This window comes from Lagenorhynchus albirostris, chromosome 6 (assembly GCF_949774975.1).
Source record: "Lagenorhynchus albirostris chromosome 6, mLagAlb1.1, whole genome shotgun sequence".
In the NCBI taxonomy this organism is placed as follows: Eukaryota; Metazoa; Chordata; class Mammalia; order Artiodactyla; family Delphinidae; genus Lagenorhynchus; species Lagenorhynchus albirostris.
Window position 1 is genome coordinate 76823834 of NC_083100.1, and position 21497 is coordinate 76845330.

At 36.3% G+C, this 21497-nt stretch overlaps 1 protein-coding gene across 2 annotated transcripts in view; it reads right to left on the reverse strand.

The window, feature by feature from the left end:
• The window catches only part of GALNT13 (polypeptide N-acetylgalactosaminyltransferase 13), an 829184-nt gene that overhangs the window by 675168 nt on the left and 132519 nt on the right, over window positions 1-21497 (reverse strand). The gene's annotated exons all lie outside the window — the stretch shown is intronic.

The following is a 21497-nucleotide window of genomic DNA, read 5'->3' on the forward strand; positions in this document are numbered from 1 at the left end:
TAAATCTCCTTTCACCTAGCTGGCCCAGGTACTGATGGGCACCATTTCTTTCACTCCTCATCAGCCTAGCTAATGCTATGTACCCAACTCCAGCACTCCCCTGAGGACCTGCCCTTCCAAATTGGCTGTCACAGTGCCCCACCCAGCAGGCAACCATGGCCAGGACTGGTGTCCCTACAAAGTCACAGCCAGTTGCACCAGAGCCAACCTTACATATCAGCATGCATCTGCAGAATTTGCAGCCAGGCCTCATAGACAGCCGGGCTGGGGGTCATATACCTAATACATAGAAACAAACATAGAGAGTTATGCAAAATGAGGAGACAAGGGAATATCTTTCAATGGAAAGAACAAGACAAAACCTCAGATAAAGAATGAAATAAAATGGAGATAAGTGATTTACGAGATGTAAAGTTAAAAGTAATAGTTATAAAAATGTTCGATGAACTCAGTGTGAACTTCAACAAAGTGATAGAAAATATAAAAAATAACCAATTGGAACTGAATAATACAATAATTGTATGAAAAATACACTACAGGGAATCAACAGGAGGTTAGAGGATGTAGAAGAATGATCAGTGATCTGGAAGACAGGGTAGTGGAAATCAACTAATTGGAATATTAAAAAACTTTTTATTTAAAAAAAGAGGATACTATAAAGGACCTCTGGGAAAACAGCAAGTATACTAACATTCACATTATAGAGATCTCAGAAGGAGAAGAGAGAGAGAAAAGGACAGAAAACCTACTTGAAGAAATAACAGCTGAAAAATTCCTTAAAAATTCCTGGCAAAGCAAACAGACATCCAAGTCCAGAGAACACAGAGAGTCCCAAACAAGATGAACCCAAAAAGATGTACATCAAGACACATTACAATTAAAATGTCAAAAGTTGGAGATAAAGAGAGAATCTTAAAGGCAGCAAGAGAAAAACAACTTGTTATGTACAAGGGAACCCCCATTAGACTATCAGCTGATTTTTCAGCAGCAACTTTACAGGCCAGAAGAGATATCTGCACTCCCATGTTCATTGCAACATTACTCACAATAGCCAACATATGGAAGTAACCTAAGTTTCTATCAACAGAAGAATGGATAAAGAAGATGTGGTGTGTATATATATATTGTGTATTACAATGGTGTATTACTCAGCTATAAAAAAGAATGAAATCATGCCATTTATGACAACATGGATAGACATAGAGGGCATTATGCTGAGTGAAATAAGTCAGACAAAGACAAATACCATATGATTTCATTTATATGTGGAATCTAAAAGAAACAAAAACAAAAAATAGATTCATAGTTACAGGTAACAAACTGATGGTTGCCAGAGGAGTTGGGAGTGAGGATTGGGAGGTTAGGCAAAATAGATAAAGGAGATTAAGAGGTACAAAGTTCCAGTTAAAGAATAAATAAGTCACAATGATGTGGCATACAGCACAGGGAATAAAGTCAATGATATTGCAATAACTTTGTATGTGACAGATGGTTACTAAACTTATGGTGGTCAATTTGTAATGTATATAAATGTCAAGTCACTATGTTGTACACCTGAAACTAATATAATATTATATGTCACCTATATTTCATTTTTTAAAAAGGCAGAAGAGAAGATTTATGAAAAGGAAGATCCTGAATTTGTGGGAAGGATAACCAGGTGAAGGCAATCTCAGAAAAGGACTCGAATTGGATAGATTTGTCAAAACTGAAGATATACAAATGAATGATGTAGATTATGCATAAAATGTGCAAATTTCTGGAATGGATTGAGTTTATCTTCTGATTTTACACATGAAGAAATTGAGGCAAACATGTTTGCCATGATATATTTAGTGGATCAATGATACAGACAGGAGAAAAATACAAGTCTAGAGTTTTCTTCATCAAACTATTGTTATATGTTTCTGAAATCTTAACAGTCAGTGTTTGATCAGAGAAGCAGAATCACTATGGGTATTACAGAATATGAGATTTATTATAGAAATTAATCTCTAAGCAGTCATGGGAGCTACTTAGGCAATCTAGTGTAATTCTGTTGCCCCTGCATCTGGTGCCTTCTTATCATCAGCAGGGCGGGAGGTTGGGAAGGAAATGTAATGTACATAGTTGGAAACAAGGAAAAGCTGGACTCCATGAAGAAAACAAACAGGAACTTCCAAAGACAAACTGGTACCCACGCCTGTCTCTCACAATCTCCAATCATGGTGATAGAGATGGTACTCATGATAAGCTGGCTCTCTTTCCTCCACAACTGGTCATGCACCTGGCCCAGAATTCAAAGAAACTGATCCAACAGGAGGATCTCCAACAGGACCTGGGAAGCTGCTGAAACAAACACTGCCTCACACAAACAAGGTGAACCAGCAGACTCAGCAATGTGCGTGGGCTTCAACAATGCCTGGATCCATTTTGACCTACTGAGCATAAAGAGATGGCTGCTGCTTCACTTTCACTTTCCAAACCCTGAGTTAATTTCTCTTGTGGCCTACTAGGAAGCATATAGGAAGGGAATTCTGGAAAATATAGTTCCAACTTAGCTAAGCTGACATAACACAAAGCCACCAGAGTCTATCCCTTGACAATTTAGCATTATACCATCTTAAACCATTCATTTAATCATACCTAAAGGATCCAAGTAAATACAATAGCCAAATTGTGTTTTTACTCAGTATGATGCAATTATGCCACATACAACCAAAAACGTCTGACCCTCTCCCCTAAAAAAAAGATATCAAGTCCCTTTATCCATCTTTGGACAATGCTTATTTTTCTTCTGAGTCACTCTTCCCTTTTGATATCTGTAATTTAAATAAAGAGATACGATGTTGGCAGCTGTTAATACAGTCTATGTTAAATAGGGGGATGTGGTAGGGGAAGAGAATTGACTTGTGTTACCCATATATATTCATATGAAAATTAATAAATATTCATAACTATTGCAGATTCTGATTTTTGCAACTTATCATGTGGTTGAGCTGATATTTATCATTTTCTTTTTCTGTTACCCATTCTAAATTCTCTTTTCCTTCAGTAAGCACTTCAGCTGATTGTGGTTTCTTGCCAGGTGGAGTGACCCATATCCTCATTAGGGACACTAGTAGTACTGGGACATTAGTAGTACTGCCTGTGTTGGGTTGTAGCTTTTTTGTTGTTGTTGACTTTTACGACAGGACATAAGAGGAGAGACTTCAGAGGATCTTTATTCTAAACATTCTCCTCTGTAATTTAGGCATGTAAAGCATCCCAGTTTTTCTTTAAAAGTCAGGATCAATCAACCCAGCCAGCAGAGTAAACCTCTTCCTAGCCTGTTGATTGGCTTGAGAAGCCCAGACTGGCCAGGTATTTAATATTTGTGTGAGTCTGGATTCAATTTTTGGTACCAAAATCTTATTGGAGTTACTAGTGTAGTTACTATTGCTGCCTATAAAAGTGCACAACCTAGTGGTATAAAATAACAACTATTTTATTTTGCTCACTATATGTGGGTCAGGAAGGTGGGAAGGGCCCACTTGGGAAATTTTCATTTGGTTGCAGTTAGCTGTTGGCAGGAGTGGCAGTGGGCTGCCCGGGCTGTAAAAAATGGTTTGCTGACAGGGCTGGTAGGTGAGGCTGGAGTTCAGGTGGGCTATCAACTCCAATGCCTGACCACCACCCAGTGCAGCAGTCTTGGGTGGTCATATTTTTTACATGGTGGCTGGCGTTCACCAGAGTAAATAACCTAATAGAACTAGAAAGAAGCTGCATGGTCTCTCTCTTACGACCTGGCTTCAGAAGTTCCACTGTCCTCTACTGGTCAAAGCAGTCACAAGCTTGACTTGTTTCGAGGAAAGTGTATATACCGACCCTAACCTCTGATGGAAGAATGTTGCGGAAACTGGGACCATATTTTTACAAACTGTGATAATGGACTTTGATTCCTTTCACATTCTCTACACTCCTGTTAGTTTAGACTACCCACAATTTTCCAATTACCTTGTGTTTTCAAAAGTATGAGCAGTAGTACTTACATTGCTTTTTGCTCCAGTGATATCTTAAGCTTGTGTCTCTTCCTATCAAGATTCTGTTATTTTTAGATTGTGCTTTAATTATTATTCATTTCTTTCTTTATGCATTCATTCACTCATTCAACAAATATTAAGGTACTTTAGATTTCAAAAAGCATATCCAAATGCCTTCTCCTAGAGGTGAATTTTTCCCTTTCTTGAGTCATCAAGTTATTCATTAAATTCAAATTGCCCTCTCTATCTACTGTCTTAAATTATAACAAGTCTGATTTATGTTATTCTCCCTCTACCCCAATTATGGTTTTTTTTTAATGCAGTGAATGTATCTTGTATTTCTACCCCTAAATTTATGACACTTTACTGAACAGACGTTATTAGTGGCATAGATAGATAGGTGACTGAATGGCTGTCTGGCTGGACAGGTGGACAAATAGACAGGTAGACTGATAGCTGGATGAACTAAGACAGGAATATAAATGACTTCATTTTCATTTATCTTAGTAGAAATTAAGATCTTCCTTTAATGCCTTAATTGTGCAGAAACAGATAAAGTTCAAAAGTGACTTTACTTTTGCTGCTGTAGTATAGACAGAATGTCTTAGATAGAATGTCTAATAGAGAGAATGTCTTTATCAGCAATATAGAAGTTACATGCTACAATGACCCCTTTCCTAAGACTCACACCTCTTTCAGGTGTATACCCAGATGGGACAGAGAGACTAGGCTATAAAATGAAATGAGAATTCTGAGAAAGTTCAAAGTCTATTATGGAAAATAAATTGAGAAAAATTCTATAAGTTAAGCTGAGCTAGTTGACTGCAATACTGAAATAAAGTATTCTTTTCTCTCAAAATTTTATTGGCAAAATCAACATATTAAATGCATATTTTGTACCTGGTACTATGATAAATGCTCTCAAAATTAATGCATACCTATATTTGGACAGTATACATATGCATTTTTTGTGAATGCTGTTTATCTCAGAATCTGTTACCTGCATCTGTAAAATTCAGATAACATAATAATAAATAATATATCTCTTGGAATTAATTGTGAATATCAGCTAGAATGAAGCAGCTCAGTTTAGATAAAAAATAAAACTTTATTCTGCAAAACCAAACTTTAAACTCAAAAGTAAACAAGTCAAAAAATTTTTGAAAGAATATGTCCTATTAGTTTAAGTCAGTTTTATTAACAAATATCTATAAGCTCTAGCTAAATGACCAGCTTCTCGAAGACTACAGTTGTTTCACCTTACTTTAGTGTATATCACTTCAGATCCTCTAACATCCCTTTATGATCATTGAAGGCATTCAATAAACATTTAGAACTAAGGTTGAATGAATGAATTCATACATAAATGAATGCAGAAATAAATACATCTATGTTTGGAAAGCATATTTCTCTGTGTAGGTAAGCTTGCTTTGTGAAATCTTTGGTATTACTCTTCTCAGCAATTATTTCTTCAAAGATGAGATAAGATCTGTGGCATGAATGATTAGTGATCCCAAATGAGTCAAATTCAAATTAATAAAGACTTTATATTCATCACTACACTTGTGCATGTGACCAACCCTATTGTCTGGTTCAGAATTCTACAAAAGAGCCATACCAGGTGTCTGCTGTTCTGGCTTGTTCCTAGAAGAGCTCCGTACATATGGTGGTATTTAATTCCTCTTGACAATGATTATGACACGTGGTCAGAAAATGAAGTTAGGTGCCTTGGACACATACACCATGTTAATTCCCTACAGGGACACTTCTTAGACATGACCTAAAGCCCCAACCTGGGGCTTCAGAAAGAAGTGAGAATTTGAGTGATTTAGTTGAGTTTTAGAAAGACCTGGTGCTGTTTTAAACTATCACACCTAATTTAATGCAATTAAGCATGACTGACATTTTCTTTTCAGGAAGGAATTGGAAACAAGCTGGCAAGAAGAAAGAGTAACTTCCCCTGCCCCAAATAGACAGCTCTCCCAGGGTGAAGTTGAGCTCATTAGCAGGGCAAGATGTTGATAATAAAGGAAGAACACTCTACCATCAGCTGCTGCCATTTAGTTTATTATCATAAGCACGATGCTGTCCCTCAGCATAGAGCTACAGAAGATTGTTCTTTGGGGGGGGAATTCTCTAACTGGATGAGATTTGTTGCAGTCATATTTCAAACTGACACTCAAAATGTCAATCATTTACTTTCAGGTAATGAAATCGATCTATTGTATTTCTGTGCAGTACACGGAATAGCTTAAAGCTCAGTAAACATTTTCTTTTCACTTTTTTTCTGACATGGCCAAAATTAATTAGTGATTTATTGTCAGCACATTGCAAGGAAGCTTATCAACTTAAAGTATAGTCTTTCCATATCGGCCCCCTCTTACGTACTTAAAGGAAATCTTGAAAAGTCTAGTTGTATAACATTGTAGTTATTATACCATACTTCTCTGCTGATTTTACTGAGTACATTTTATATGCTTCTGGATACACTCATTTTGTATTATCATTACACTTTTAAAGGGAAGAGTTAATAATTATAGAAACTTCTCAAATTAGCTGTGTCTACTGGAACATCAAATATCTTAACAAAATTATTGCCAGATATTCAATCTCACAGTAAAAGCAATCCTGGCGTTTATTTTTATTGTTGCTTTTAAGAGTTCCTTCTTCCCACCCTTGCTCTTTTCCCTCCATCTTCCTTTCACAAGTCTCCCTGAGTGGGTCTATGTGTATCACTGACAGGAGAGCTGGGGAGCACCTTGAAAGGGTTGCTATGGGAATGGATTGCTTCCCACTATTAAGAAAGTTCCTACTTAATAGTCTGACTCTGAGAAATAGTATTGAGGTTTCAGACAAAATGATAGAAATCTAGCTGAACACAGAAAAATGAGGGTAAATCATAAAAACTTTGTCTTTTGGTTTTGTATACCTAATAAATATAAATTCTGGCTTTGTAAATACTTCGTAAACATTTGCTTCATTTATTGTAAGTAGTAAACCCTTATCTCTCTGAAGACAACTGATATCAAATAAATGATTTATATAACTATCCTAAACCAGGCACTTTGATTACTGAAGATGATTATTATTTGGACAAAGTGAACAAATCATTTATTGTAGTGAATTTTCATTAGAGAAGACTCAGTAAAACCAAGAAACAAATTGCTGCTGAGGAAGTCTGAGTGACAGGATGCTCCATTCTATGGTAACTGCACTTTGTTAAGAAGTCTACAGAGCAATGTTGTAGTCTTGACTTCCTGATTATCAGAAAGATCTAAATAGTCAATACGGAAATCAATCTGTCACTGTCACAGGCTGGGCACCCTGGGGAACAAAGATGGAGATTAGTGGGATTAACATGCAGCAGTCTGTTGGAGAATACTCTCGGTATAAGTACCTGTGAGGGAATGAAGGAAGCCAAATTGGGCAAATGGAGTAGTTGAACTTTGTTGCAATTGCAACAAAGACACAGCCAACCATACTGGGAGATCTAGAGCTGGGATGGCCCTTTAGACTTGTCCCAGTTTGGAGCAAGAAGACTAGACATTTACACCCCTGCATCAATCAGTCATTACATGTGAAATGCACTCTTGATAGGGGCATGAACTTTCATAACCCAATAACTTTTGGGTCATAGTCCAATAATTTTTGGGTTATTCAGCTCTGTTCATCCAGAGAGGAACTCAGCTGAGAGAAGTTGGCCATCAACATTCCCAGCAGCTGGGAAATGAATGCCATAATCCTGGAGGGGAGATCTGTGCAATGAATCATGACATTCACTACTCCAACAAAACAGGGTGCACATACCCTTGGCACAGAAATCCCGCTTGGGAGAATCTATCATAAAAAAATAGAGGCAGTAACATGTAAACAATTATCTGCAAAGATATTTATATTAATGTTTTATAATAAAAAATTTATGAAGAAAATCCTAATGTGCTTAAATAGGTGAATGGTCAAATGCATTACGGTGTATTCACACAATGAACAATTATAAAGCAAGTGAAGATAAATTAGTACATAATGTATACTACTCTGAAAGGGTCTTCACAATATATTACATAGGAGAAAAACCGTTGTGGAAAATATGTTTGGTCTAAATTTTTTTTTTTTTTTTTTTTTTTTTTTTTGCGGTACACTGGCCTCTCACTGTTGTGGCCTCTCCCATTGCAGAGCACAGGCTCCGGACGCGCAGGCCCAGCGGCCATGGCTCACGGGCCCAGCTGCTCTGCGGCATGTGGGATCTTCCCGGACCGGGGCACGAACCCGTGTCCCCTGCATCGGCAAGTGGACTCTCAACCACTGCGCCACCAGGGAAGCCCTATTTGGTCTAAATTTATTTGCATCATCCTTTTTGTAAAGAGTAAGCATGATTTAAATTACGCATTTATAGAAGTGGCTATATATGCTTGCATATTCATGGAAAATAACATGGAAGGATTCATACCAGGGAGTAAACATCAAGTATTTACAGGGTTGTTTAGAGACTATTAATTGTTCCTTTGTATCGGTTTTCTTGTTATATCAGTATGCTTTAATTGAAAAAAATGGAAATAAAAAAAGGGATTTATTAAACTTGGGGATTCTATGTGCCTCAGCATGTATGTATGCAGAATTTTAAAAGCTGACTGTACACATTAAAAGTCATTTTTCCCTAGTTGTTTTTTGTATCTTTCTTCAGGTTCGAGTGTTTTGATCAGCTGAACATCCTTTTCACAGAAAATATACATAGTCAAATAATACCACATAAAGATAACTATCTATATAATTATAATATTAGGGGAGATGGGCCTCTCAAAAGCCAAGCTACTCTTCCCTAATTCTAGTATAACTTTATTATTTTGTATATGAAGAAAATAAAGCCCAGGTAGGTTAGGTGACTTGTTCAGGGTCACAAGTTTGTTAGTGGTAAAGCAAGTTTAGATCCCAGGTAACTCTTCCTCCTGTTACATGATTTGCACTCTTCTGTATTCTCATGAACACCTTTTCATTTTCTCATTTAAACCTATCGTCTTTACCTCTTGTGATGGATTGTTACTACTATGTATATCCAACTATTCACTCCCTCCTCTGTAACAGAATTACATAAACTCATGTGTTGTTTGACCTGCAGCTCCCTAGAGAAGAAGAGAGTGATCCCATTGTCATGCTTGGCCATGTGACTTGCTTTGACCAATGGAAGTGAATGTGTTTATACCACATCTGGGAAGAAACTTTAAGCACAATTTCAAAATTAGGCTCCAGCTCTTGTTCTTTGTTCTCTGCTTTGAGACTAACATGTCCCAAATAGGGTCTGCTCCTTCAACCTGGCCAAGTGATAAAAAGGCACAGAGAGCAGATCCACAACAGCAGAACTGCAGCAACTGACAGATAACATGGAATGAGAAATGGTTTGGTAAACCATAGACATTTAGGGGTTTGTTACCACAGAAAAGCTAATACACTCTACAGCTGTTGCTCCTGCCCACATTTTCTATCTCAATAAATGAATACCATCTACTCAATCCACTTAAGCCAAAGTGGACTTTTAAATATGTAAATTATATAGTATTAGTTCCTTGCCTAAAACCCTTCAATGGCTGCCCATTACACTTCAAAGGACTTCCAAAGTCCTTATGCTTGACAAGACCCTGTATGATTTACCTTTATTTCCTAACACTCTTCTCCTTGCTGACTCTGATTCTTATCACTCTTGTCTTCTTTCTATTCATAGAATATGCCAAATTTGTGCCCTCTGCCTGGCTCCCTGGTAACATATCTGGTTAACCCCTTATTACTAGAATTCTGCTCAAATATCATCTCCACAAAGGGAGTTTGTATGATCAACCTAAATAATGTTGCTTTCAGTTCATACTAGACACTTTCTATCAAATTATGCAGTCTTATTTTCATATACTAAAATGTTTATATACCCAGATAACTTTGTGTTAATTTCTTTAAAGAACCTGCCATAATATCTTTTGTATAATACTTATTTGAGTATTGGTCTTACCCCTCAACTAGACTCAAGGAATGTTGGATAAGATTTGGGCTTTGAGGGAATAGGCAGAATTTAGATAGGCAAAGAAGATGAGAACAGAGGGTAAATCATTTTACTCATTTTTGTGTTCTCTACAGCACCTACTGTTGGGTCTCACTCAAAGCAGACGTTCAATATATGTTGGTTGAATTGAACTGAAACCTAAACTCTGGAAAAAAAGAGAGAGCAATAATTACATTTTCTTGGGTTTTCACAGAAATGCTTAATTACTGCAGATACAGAATCTGGCAACTGCTATTAGGGCCTGACAAATATCTATATTAATACTTCTATAAATGGTATAGTAATTCATGCTAGAATTGATGGCTGCATTTCCCACCACTACTGCATTTCAGTGCAATAGGAAATTGTTCCTCAAATCTCATTGAAATGTATGTATGGAATGGAATTTTGTAATAGTGCTAAGTCCTGTTTTCTTTTAGGTTACATTTTAGTCTGTAGGAACAAATAATGTATACTAATGCATTAGATTATGATGATCATTCTTGTGAGTACAATGTTCTAAATATTACATTGAAATGACAGATACACATACATTAGAAGGCAAAACATGTGGGCTGATACATGGACCAACAGATGTGTTTATTTTGCCTTGCATGGGTGTTTAAAACTTATTTCAGCAAATACTCAACACTGAAGAAATTTCTCATGAAAGTGTTGATTTCTTGAAAAATAAACAAGGTCTGGTAACGCTGAACATTCACTCCTACATTAGAATAATTTGCTACTATAAAGTAGTGTTTTCCATTTTAGGTAAGGCATGTAATCTCCAAATGACTTGCTAAAATCTTATCTATGTCGTCCCTCAGTCTGGGGCTCCAAAAATACATATATAATATACACTATTACTTAATAATAATAAAATAAAAACAATTTGATAACTTTTAAAGATGTCGATACAATAAGAACACTTATTGGAGGTTTATGTGGAAATTACTGTGTTGTATAGTATTCAAAAATATAAATAAGTGTTAAGGCTAAGATCCTGCTCTAGTTGGGTGGGTCGGGGTGCCTATAATCTACTGAACTAAAACTGATATGGTCACATAAAAATACGATTAACCACATAAAGGAGTCAAAGATGAAATTACTAAAAAATGCTACTTCTAATCAGAGCTATGAGAGTGCAGAAAGGCAACCCCAGGGCCTTGGAGGTCGGCCACCAGCAGAGGTGGGAGGTGATCTTGATTTTGAAGGAATGAGTGGGATTCAGGTATGCAATGAATATATTAAAAGGGATACATAGTATTCAAGCATTTTAAAGAATAGAGGGTAGTTAGGTCAGATGATAGAATGAAAGATTTATATAAAATAATAGAAAAGATGTGGCTAGAGAAGTGTTATAAGCCAAAATTCTGGAGGGGTCTTGAATGAGACTGGTGTCTATATTTTTGGACAATAAGTTGTTGATGATCCTATGTGAAAGGTCAAGAAATATAGCTGCCTGCAAGCTCGTTCTTTAAAAATTAACTTCAAGCCTGTGCTACAGAACGTAGACTTGGGTATATTAATAGATCTGCCTGGAATCAATACCCAAAGTCAGCCAGAGGCTGTGTCTAAGGCTCTAAAGGACACACCATGGAAGGCATAATAAGAGCCCAGGCTTGTTACACTACAGTGAAATCTGCCAAATTGGTCTCAAACATATGCTTAATTGGTTTATGCTATAAGAAACAAATTAGAGATTAAAAAATAAGTTAACTTAAACTGTGAAAAAATTGATTCACAGAGTTATTTTGTTCTAAAATGTGTAATGATTATAACTCTGGATGAGAGCTCTGTCTTAATATCCAAACAGACATTGCCTCCTGACTGTACCCTCCCATCTTCTAGCACTCTGACCTTAGTGCATCACACAGGCTCCCTGTACTTCAGATTCTTCTACTGTAAAATGGAGATAAAATTATTATTTACCTCATAAGATTACTGTGAGATCAAATGGGGACAATACACATAAATTGCTTAGTACTCTGCCTCTCACATAGCTAAGGTTATTATTTCTACCATCTATTGCGAGAGTTCCCTACCACTCCAACCTTAATTCTCTTCCCTCTTCTGCTCATTCTGGACACTGCCATAATGCATACTTCTGATCTTAACTCTTTGGTTCAAAAAATTTAATAACTACCCCAATGCCTAAAAATAACATCCTCTATTCTTTACCCTGGACTTTCCATCTGAGACCTGGCTTTGCTGTGTATTTTTCTAGAACATCCTCACTGAACCAAATGTAACATATCTTACATTTTTCTCAGTACACTCTGGGTTTCCTATGGGAAAGCCAATAACTTCATAGAGATTCATCTGAAGGATCACTACCACCTGCAACCCTACTACAAGATTCATTCACCCCTTTTCCATTTTTCTCCATTTTTTCATCATGTGGTCACTGAGCGAGCTGAGGATCTAGACTCTTGTCATTCTTAATTTTTTTCACATTGTGACAGCTTCCAAGCCCTTGCCGTCTTTTTTTTTTAACATCTTTATATAATTGCTATATATAATTGTATAATTGCTTTACAATGGTGTGTTAGTTTCTGCTTTATAGCAAAGTGAATCAGCTATACATATACATATAGCCCCATAGCTCCTCCCTCTTGCATCTCCCTCCCTCCCACCCTCTCTATCCCACCCCTCTAGGTGGACTCAAAGCACCAGGCTGATCTCCCTGTGCTATGCGGCTGCTTCCCACTAGCTATCTATTTTACATTTGGTAGTGTATATACATCCATGCCACTTATAGCTGGAGCTGCACATCCTATTCCGTCTGAACCCTAGGACTCTAACCTCACTTAAACATCCCAAAGTCTGACTGTTGCCCACTTCCTCAATAAATTTCAACCCATTCAAATAACATTCTTCATTATGATGGAATTTCCCCCCAACATTTCTTTTCCCTATATAGAAGCCTTAAAATTACCTAGATGGCATTTACAACAAAAATAATCCCACCTTATTGCTTATGGCATCACTTGTCTTGAGGTTTAATGGTTAGAGGAACTTTATCACTATTGTAACAACGTTTCCTTTTTTCTCTTGCCTAAGATTCAACAAACATTGAGGGTCTACAATATTCCAGCTATACTGTGGGTTGCAGGAGAAACAGAGGAAAGAGTCTCTATTCTCACACAGCCCACAGCTCTCTGTCCGGAGGCAACTCAGCTAAGTGCAATATTTTTCAAACTTTTTTTTTTATTATTACCTAGTTAGAATACTTTTTTACATTATGGCCACACACGTGCGTGCACACACACACACTCACGCAATGGAAGAGCAAAGGTGGTCAGACAAACATGCAAGAAAGCAATCACAGATTTAAGAGATGTATAGGTTTTTTTGATGTTAGATGATGTTGTAATGCTCTAAAAAGAGAGATTTTTATGACTACCAATAAATAGATCCAAATTATGAACATGAGAATTGTAGATAGCTATGGATTTGAAAACTGCCACCCTAAATATCAGGAAAAATGGCCCAAGTGAAGGAACAGCAAGTTATGTAAAGCCACTTAGAGTTATTGGTGCCTTGAAGATCTGGGAATAGAATATTTGTGTATTTTTGTCCAGGAGGAAACTGAAAATCTGACATTTTATAGAAGCTGGGACATTTAGAAGCTGAAAGCTTTTAAACCTTATTTCATATAAGAAAAAAATCTCACTCTTATTAATAGAATATTTGAAAAAATGCTTTTTTTATAGTATTATGTCATTGATTGATGGGTGGGGAAGGGTGACTGAAATCCAGGAGGTGAGATTAACGTAGATGCCACAAAGTGAGCAAATATACATCCACAAAGTGAGCAAATATATTATAAGGAGTGTATAATATAATTCAAGAGATATCTTAAAGTAAATCCTTTAATAGGTATATGATTTCACATATAAAAATTTTCTATCAGTATTTCATTTAAACTTTATCATTGGAAGGACTTTCCTACTACGTTCAACAAAATGTAAAAGTCTCAGGAATTAAACATTTTAATCGGCTTATGAATTAAATTTAAAATGTCTTAGTAATAAAGAGCTAATTTTAAAATTCTACCAACAGGTTTATTACTTCTGTACGTATTTATTTAGCACCGAATTTACAGCTGATGGTCTGCAGATTCTAAAGAACAAAATGGATAAGACAACTAGACAATGTGCACACATTTTGACCACAGCGGTTGTCACAGTGCACTGTGAAAGGGTCAAAAGTTGCTGTTAGGGAATACCAAAATTTAAAAACATAACTTACACAGGAAAAATATACCTGTGGAATCATATTTTAGTTAAAAGTCAACTGAACACTTTCCATTATGAAGAAACTGTCTGCTTTCTGCTACTGTTACCTTCCATCTACTAACAAACACAAATATGTTTAATATCTCAAGTATTTTGGGGTGGATGAATTACAGGGGATGAATAAGTCAACTTGACAATCGAAATCTGTGCTATTTCTCAAGAGAAATCAGAGCAGTGTTTGCCAATAGAACAGTAAGAGAATTTGGTGCGGAACGATGTAAAAGGCAATTATTTCAATAATGTCACTCCTCAAAGTGAAAGTTTATCAAAGGTGGTAATAACATTCAAATTATGATATCTCTAGTTAGGTGCATTTATTCATTCAATAAACATGTCTAATAAGCATTTACTGAGTCCTAATGTCTAGTCCTAAGCTAGACAGCATGCTAGGTGACTGGGAACTAGAGTAAAATATCTCTGACAGCAGGAATTCACATGTAACGTGGAGGTGGCAAAAATTCAGGTGGCAGGTGGATCTACTACACTGAAGTTTCTCCAGAAGTAGGAAGCAAGATAATTTTAGGTCGCACACAGTTGAAAATTTGTTTTTTGCTCATTGTAAATATTTCAAAGCCACTTTTTAAAAGAAAGAAAAAATACAATCATGGTGCTGATACACATTTTTCTACTTAAATAAATTTATGTTAAAATGGATTTAACTTAATGAAGTATATTTTATAAGTAATTGTGCTCATATAGTAAAAATTGTAAAGGATTTTATACTAATGACTCAAGTTTGGGAAACCTTGACTGGCAAGCATCAAATGTTGCTCTCAACCCTCAGATTTTCTAAGCCAAAGACTGAACTTTCAGAGACTTAAATCCAATAGGAAAAAAATGTATTACTGTGCAAATGATTACTATATTCAGTAATAGTCCCTTGTTTTTTGTGTTCAAATGAGGTGTTGCCTTCTCTCAGTTTCAGCTAGCTGAATAAAATTTTAGCAGGGGAAGGAAGGAGACTCTGAAGAAATAGAGCCCTCCCAAAGAAATTACCCTTGTGAAACAGATCTACACTCAAACTAAACTATGACTTGGAAAGGTAGAGCTGGAGAGCTCCATTATTTGGGCATTTGGGGAGGGGGCAGGACCCAAGCCTGAGGAGCTGAAATACTAAGAAGTGAGAACTTAGCAATGAGCCAGGGAGGGAGTAAGAGGAGCAGACTAGCTACCGTAAAGCAACCTTTTCTACCCAACCTAGTATCCAGAGGGATCATCACGCATATTATAGCAAGTACATTTGATGAGCAATAGTGATGTCAGACATCAAGACAGTGCACAAATTATGCCCAATAGAACCTGATTCAACATCTTAAGATGATAAGAAAGCAAAAATCAGCATTTTCAAGCCCATTAATTATACAACTAAAATTGCAGAACTAAGCAACCTCAGTTATTATGAAATGAGAACAAAACAAAAATGACTTTGCATCGACTGTTTAAAAAAATCTTCAGAAACACAGTGTAATCCACTTCAAGTAATGTAGGCTTGCTCTTTTTCACAAATTGCAGTTAAGTTAGCTTACCTTCATTCTGACAGTTTGCAATGCACTTATTCCTGTTAAATTTTATCTTGTGGGATCTAGCTTACAATGACGATTGCCAAGATCCCTTTGAACCAGATGTGTCATTCAACCTCATTTATGACATTTTTTGGTGTGTTAGTTTAAATAAGACTTCTAATAAACTTTTAAAGCCACAATGACATTATTATACCTCCAAAATTAACAATATTTTGTTAATATCATCTAATACTTATTCCATGATAAAATTTCTATATATAGTTGATCTGTTCAAGTCAGCATCCAAACAAAATTTGCACAATTGCATCTGGTTTATACATCTTAAAGGTCTTTTTAAATTTATAATAGTTCTTCCCTTTCTTTTTCATATTAGTCACTTGTTGAAATTACTTGTTGAAAAAAACCGTCTTATAATATTTTCCACGTTCTTGTTTTAGCATTTGGCTGTTATCTATATTGTTTCTCTATCTTTCCTATTTCCTATAAACTCAATTAGAGCTAGAGATGTAATCAGACACAGGGTTAATTACTGGTGCGGCTACTCCATAGGAGGTACCATGTATGCCTTAATGCATCTTACCAGGAGGAATACATTTGTCCAGCTAGGTAAGACTGAATAGCTGGTTCAGGTGTTTAAACCTGATTCATCAATTAGCTTCTCCATCAATCTTTCTCCTAATGTTTGAGCATTCCTTGGTGATCATTTCCTAAATCCACTATTTTATTGTGCTTCTAAATGATAATTTTTTCTATTCAACCATTCCTTCTGCATAAATTACCCGAAATTGTCTTATAAAAATTGTTCTCAAATGTTTGGTTACTCTGAAATATATCTGTACAAGAGAGGCAGAAAAAGTGCTAGGTTGTTTCCTTTATTTATTTTCAAAATAATGAGTAGGTGCACCCAAGTAACCTCCCAATATGATGGTATTTAAAAAGGTTAGGTTATTATTAAAAAAATATATATATAGGTATTTTGATACTTTATTGTCTTTTGGGGGGGCAGGGTGCCATGCTCAAATTGTCCCATCTTTGGTCATTGGAAACCACTTGAACTTGGTTCTTCTCTTGTTTTTTCTACTTTAACTTTTTTTAAAACATCTTTATTGGAGTATAATTGCTTTACAATGGTGTATTAGTTTCTGCTTTATAACAAAGTGAATCAGCTATACATATACATATATCCCCATATCCCCTTCCTCTGTGTCTCCCTCCCACCTTCCCTATACCACCCCTCTAGGTGGTCACAAAGCACTAAGCCGATCTCCCTGTGCTATGCAGCTGCTTCCCACTAGCTATCTATTTTACATTTGGTAGTATATATAAGTCCATGCCACTTTCTCACTTTGTCCCAGCTTACCCTTCCCCATCCCCCGTGTCCTCAAGTCCATTCTCTACATCTGCGTCTTTATTCCTGTCCTGCCCCTAGGTTCTTCATAACCTTTTTTTTTTTTTTTTAGATTCCACATGTATGTGTTAGCATCTGGTATTTGTTTTTCTCTTTCTGACTTACTTCACTCTGTATGACAGACTCTAGGTCCATCCACCTCACTACAAATAACTCAATTTCATTTCTTTTTATGGATGAGTAATATTCCATTGTATATATGTGCCACATCTTCTTTATCCATTCATCTGTTGATGGACACTTAGGTTGCTTCCATGTGCTGGCTATTGTAAATAGTGCTGCAATGAACATTTCCATTTTATCTTAATCTCACACAATATGCCATTATATTCATAAATATTTCAGTAAGTATTTCTTAAAAATAAGGACTCTTGGGCTTCCCTGGTGGCGCAGTGGTTGAGAATCCGCCTGCCGATTCAGGGGATGCGGGTTCGTGCCCTGGTCTGGGAAGATCCCACATGCCACGGAGCGGCTGGGCCCGTGAGCCATGGCCACTGAGCCTGCACTTCTGGAGCCTGTGCTCCGCAACGGGAGAGGCCACAACAGTGAGAGGCCCGCGTACCGCAAAAAAAAAAAAAAAAAAATAAGGACTCTTTCAAACATAAGCACAATATTTAGAACAAATAATTTCACAATAATTCCTCACAATGTCATGTTCTTCCCATGGAAGCCCACATCTGATGACAAAATTAGAAAGGTTTATAAAGGTCCAGCCATTTTGACTCAGTGTGGGAGTCTCTAAAGGGCAGTTCTGTCTTCAAAGCTCCCCAGTGGGTTAATGGAGACTTTGTTGAGCCTGAGTCAGTTAATTTTTTCCTCTATCTGGTCATGCTTCTCCTTCCTGCCCTTCACATGTGTTGGTCCTTAATAAACATATTTCACCCCAACTGTTATTTCAGTATCTGTTCCCAGGGAAGCCAAACTATGGCACAAATACTCCACGAATTTGAACCTCAAATTTGATCCAATTGCAAGAATAATCTCTCAAAATTATGTTCTACCTATGATATGTATTTCTGGTCTATAAGTTTATATATATGTAAAATTTAGACTATCTTATTTTTATTATCAATAGCTACACCCAAGATTTTTTTTAAAGAAAACGAAATGAACATTTTTATTCTTTCTATGAATTTTCTATTGCCTAATCATGAATTCTTTGATAACATAGTATTAATCTGAATATAGCTTTTTCCTATTTTAGAATATCAGAATTTCAGCTTCAGACGGTAAAGAAACTAGAAGGGATTTCTAAATGCATATAAGACTAATTACATTTAGAAGAACTGGTGGCATTTTGCATTTTATTTTTAAACTAATGGCAAGAGTGCAGAGGAACACATATCAATCATAGTCACTGGTTTTTTGTCTATAAATTTACATGTCTCTTTATATATTATCAAGTTCAAGTTCATTGTAAAATACTTTTACAAATTTTGATGATGGGTTCAGATATTTGAATGTACAAATTTATTACAAAATATATTTGCTTAAACTCTCAAGATATCACCAAAATGAAAAATTTGGCAAGTCGAACTTTATACATGACTTATGTGACACATACAACAAAACTTTCATCTATTATAGACTAGTGTAGACTAGACTAAAAAGAGGTAGAAAAGGATTTTGAAATGATGACTATTGCTGCTTCTGTCTTTGGTTATGACAGTCATTGTTTTTTTTCACAATCTGTAACCCCATCAGCTAGATAATACTGGAAAGCTTACAGGTCATTTACTCAGGAAGACACCCACTGGTACTTAAAATGTTATGCAAAAATTATGTTGATATTGGTAACCAGAAGCAGATATAAAAATAAGAGATATACAGATATTATATCTTTTCCCTTGATAAAAACTGTAAGACCACCACCTAATACATTTTAAGTAATGGATGCTATCAACCCCTATTTCTCAACCCATTATCTCAACAAGTTTGATAACAGGAAATATGAATGTGCACCACACCCAAGTTTTAATCTTATAATTCTTAAACTTGAGTGGAATAGCACTTTGTTTAAAATAGTTTAAACACAGCTCCTCAGTTAAGGAACTTTGTGATACTTATCCAGTATCACATAAACTTTGTAATACTTAGCCAGAGTTCTAAGTTATTTCATTTTGTAGATATTTTTTCTCTCAGTTGAGGAACATTTTTCTTTATTATTGGAGTAAATAATAATTTTATTGGAAATGCAGGGGCCAAAATCTTAACATTATAATCTTCTAGTGAATAATATTTTTGAGAAGTCATTAAAATTTTCTTAAAATTATTTATATATGGTTTTAAGCTGTGAGAAAATATTCTATTTTTATTCAGTCAGTCAGCCAACAACTATTTGAAAGTTCACTGTATGCAGTGAGGTAGAGGAAGAACAGATATGGAATCAGAATTCCTGGGTTAAATTTTATCTTCACCTTTCACTATGATATACAAAATAGTCTCATTCTACTCCATATTTGGCATTATTAATCACAAAATAGAAATAATGATAATATTTTTCCTGCATACGCCACAAGGCAGGGGTCAAGTGAGATCATGCAAATGTGAACCCATTTTGTAAAGTGTAAAGCACTCTCCACAAATTTAAGATTTTAGTAGCACATTGTATGAAACACTAGATGGATGTTGGTTGCCTAGATACCTAGTGTAACAACAGGTCTCCCTGCTGCTCTATAACCTCTTTTCACTAACTCATTTTTTGGGTGGGAAATAAAGAAGTACACAGGAGAAAGGAATGTAAAATTAAGAGCCTGTGAAAGTCTTGCCAGGAACATTTGGAAATAAGTGCATTATTGTGAAACAAGCTTTCCCCCCACCCCCTATAAAGATTCTTTTCCTTATCTAATTGTCCCTGAAATTTTCTGGAGGCATTTTTTTTTCAAGATATGCTTTCTCTAATACAAGATTATCTTAATTTACAAAACACATAATTTTTTTTTAAATTTATTTATTTATTTTTGGCTGTGTTGGGTCTTCGCTGCTGCACATGGGTTTTCTCTAGTTACAGCGAGCGGGGGCAACTCTTCGTTGTGCGTGGGCTTCTCATTGCAGTGGCTTCTCTTGTTGTAGAGCATGGGCTTTAGGTGCGCGGGCTTCAGTAGTTGTGGTGCACGGGCTTAGTTGCTCTGCGGCATGTGGGATCTTCCTGGACTAGAGCTCGAACCCGTGACCCCTGCGTTGGCAGCTGGATTCTTTTTTTTTTTTTGGTACTTGGGCCTCTCACCGCTGCGGCCTCTCCCGTTGCGGAGCATAGGCTCCGACGCGCAGGCTCAGCGGCCATGGCTCACGGGTCCAGCCACTCGACGGCATGTGGGATCTTCCTGGACCGGGGCACGAACCCGCGTTCCCTGCATCGGCAGGCGGACTCTCAACCACTGCGCTGCCAGGGAAGCCCCGGCAGCCGGATTCTTAACAACTGCGCCACCAGGGAAGTCCCCAAAACCCATAAATTTTGATGAGTGAAAACCAGCTTTGTATGTACATATGAAGATAGATTTAATCAGTCAAAGAAAAGTAGGTACTTGCATAATTAAATTTTTTTTCCAAGCCAAAAGAAGCATGATATTCTGCTTTAAACAATTTTGTCTCAGAATTTTGTCAGGACTGGAAAAAACTTGCAGGGCTATTAAAGAAAAAGCTTTTTAAAACCGATGAAAAATAGTTAAAAGTATACTGGGAAAGAAAACACTATCAACTATACTCCAAAATGTTATTCCTGCAGTACTATGAAATTAGGCTACTGAAGAAGAAAAAGAAATTGTTTGGGAAAGGCATATTACATTTAAAATATCATTAAATTTTATTGTGTAAAATTAAGTATATAACTCGAGCTTTGAGCAAAGCCACATCAAGCCCCTTGCTCAGTAGAGAGCATTATACCATGAAGCACACATTTTTCTTCATATTCTTATAGGATATAATCTGAAGTAACCTTGCCTCTAGCTCTTTACAGTAATTTTTATGAATGTTTTTAATTAGGGAAAATGTTTCACAAGAGTAAGGAGCTGGCAACTTGCCACATGCAGACAGAGTTTCCTCTAACATGAATTTTAAAAGAAGCACACTGACAAATGTTTCATAGCAGTGTTGAAATAGTAAAAATTGGAATGTACGCACAGCAAAGGGACATATAGAATATTATCCCCACAGATTTTGCCCCATAGACACATTTGTTCATGAAGCAAAGTGGACAGAAAGACTATTAAAAGCCCAAGAAGTGAATCTTAATAATGACAAATT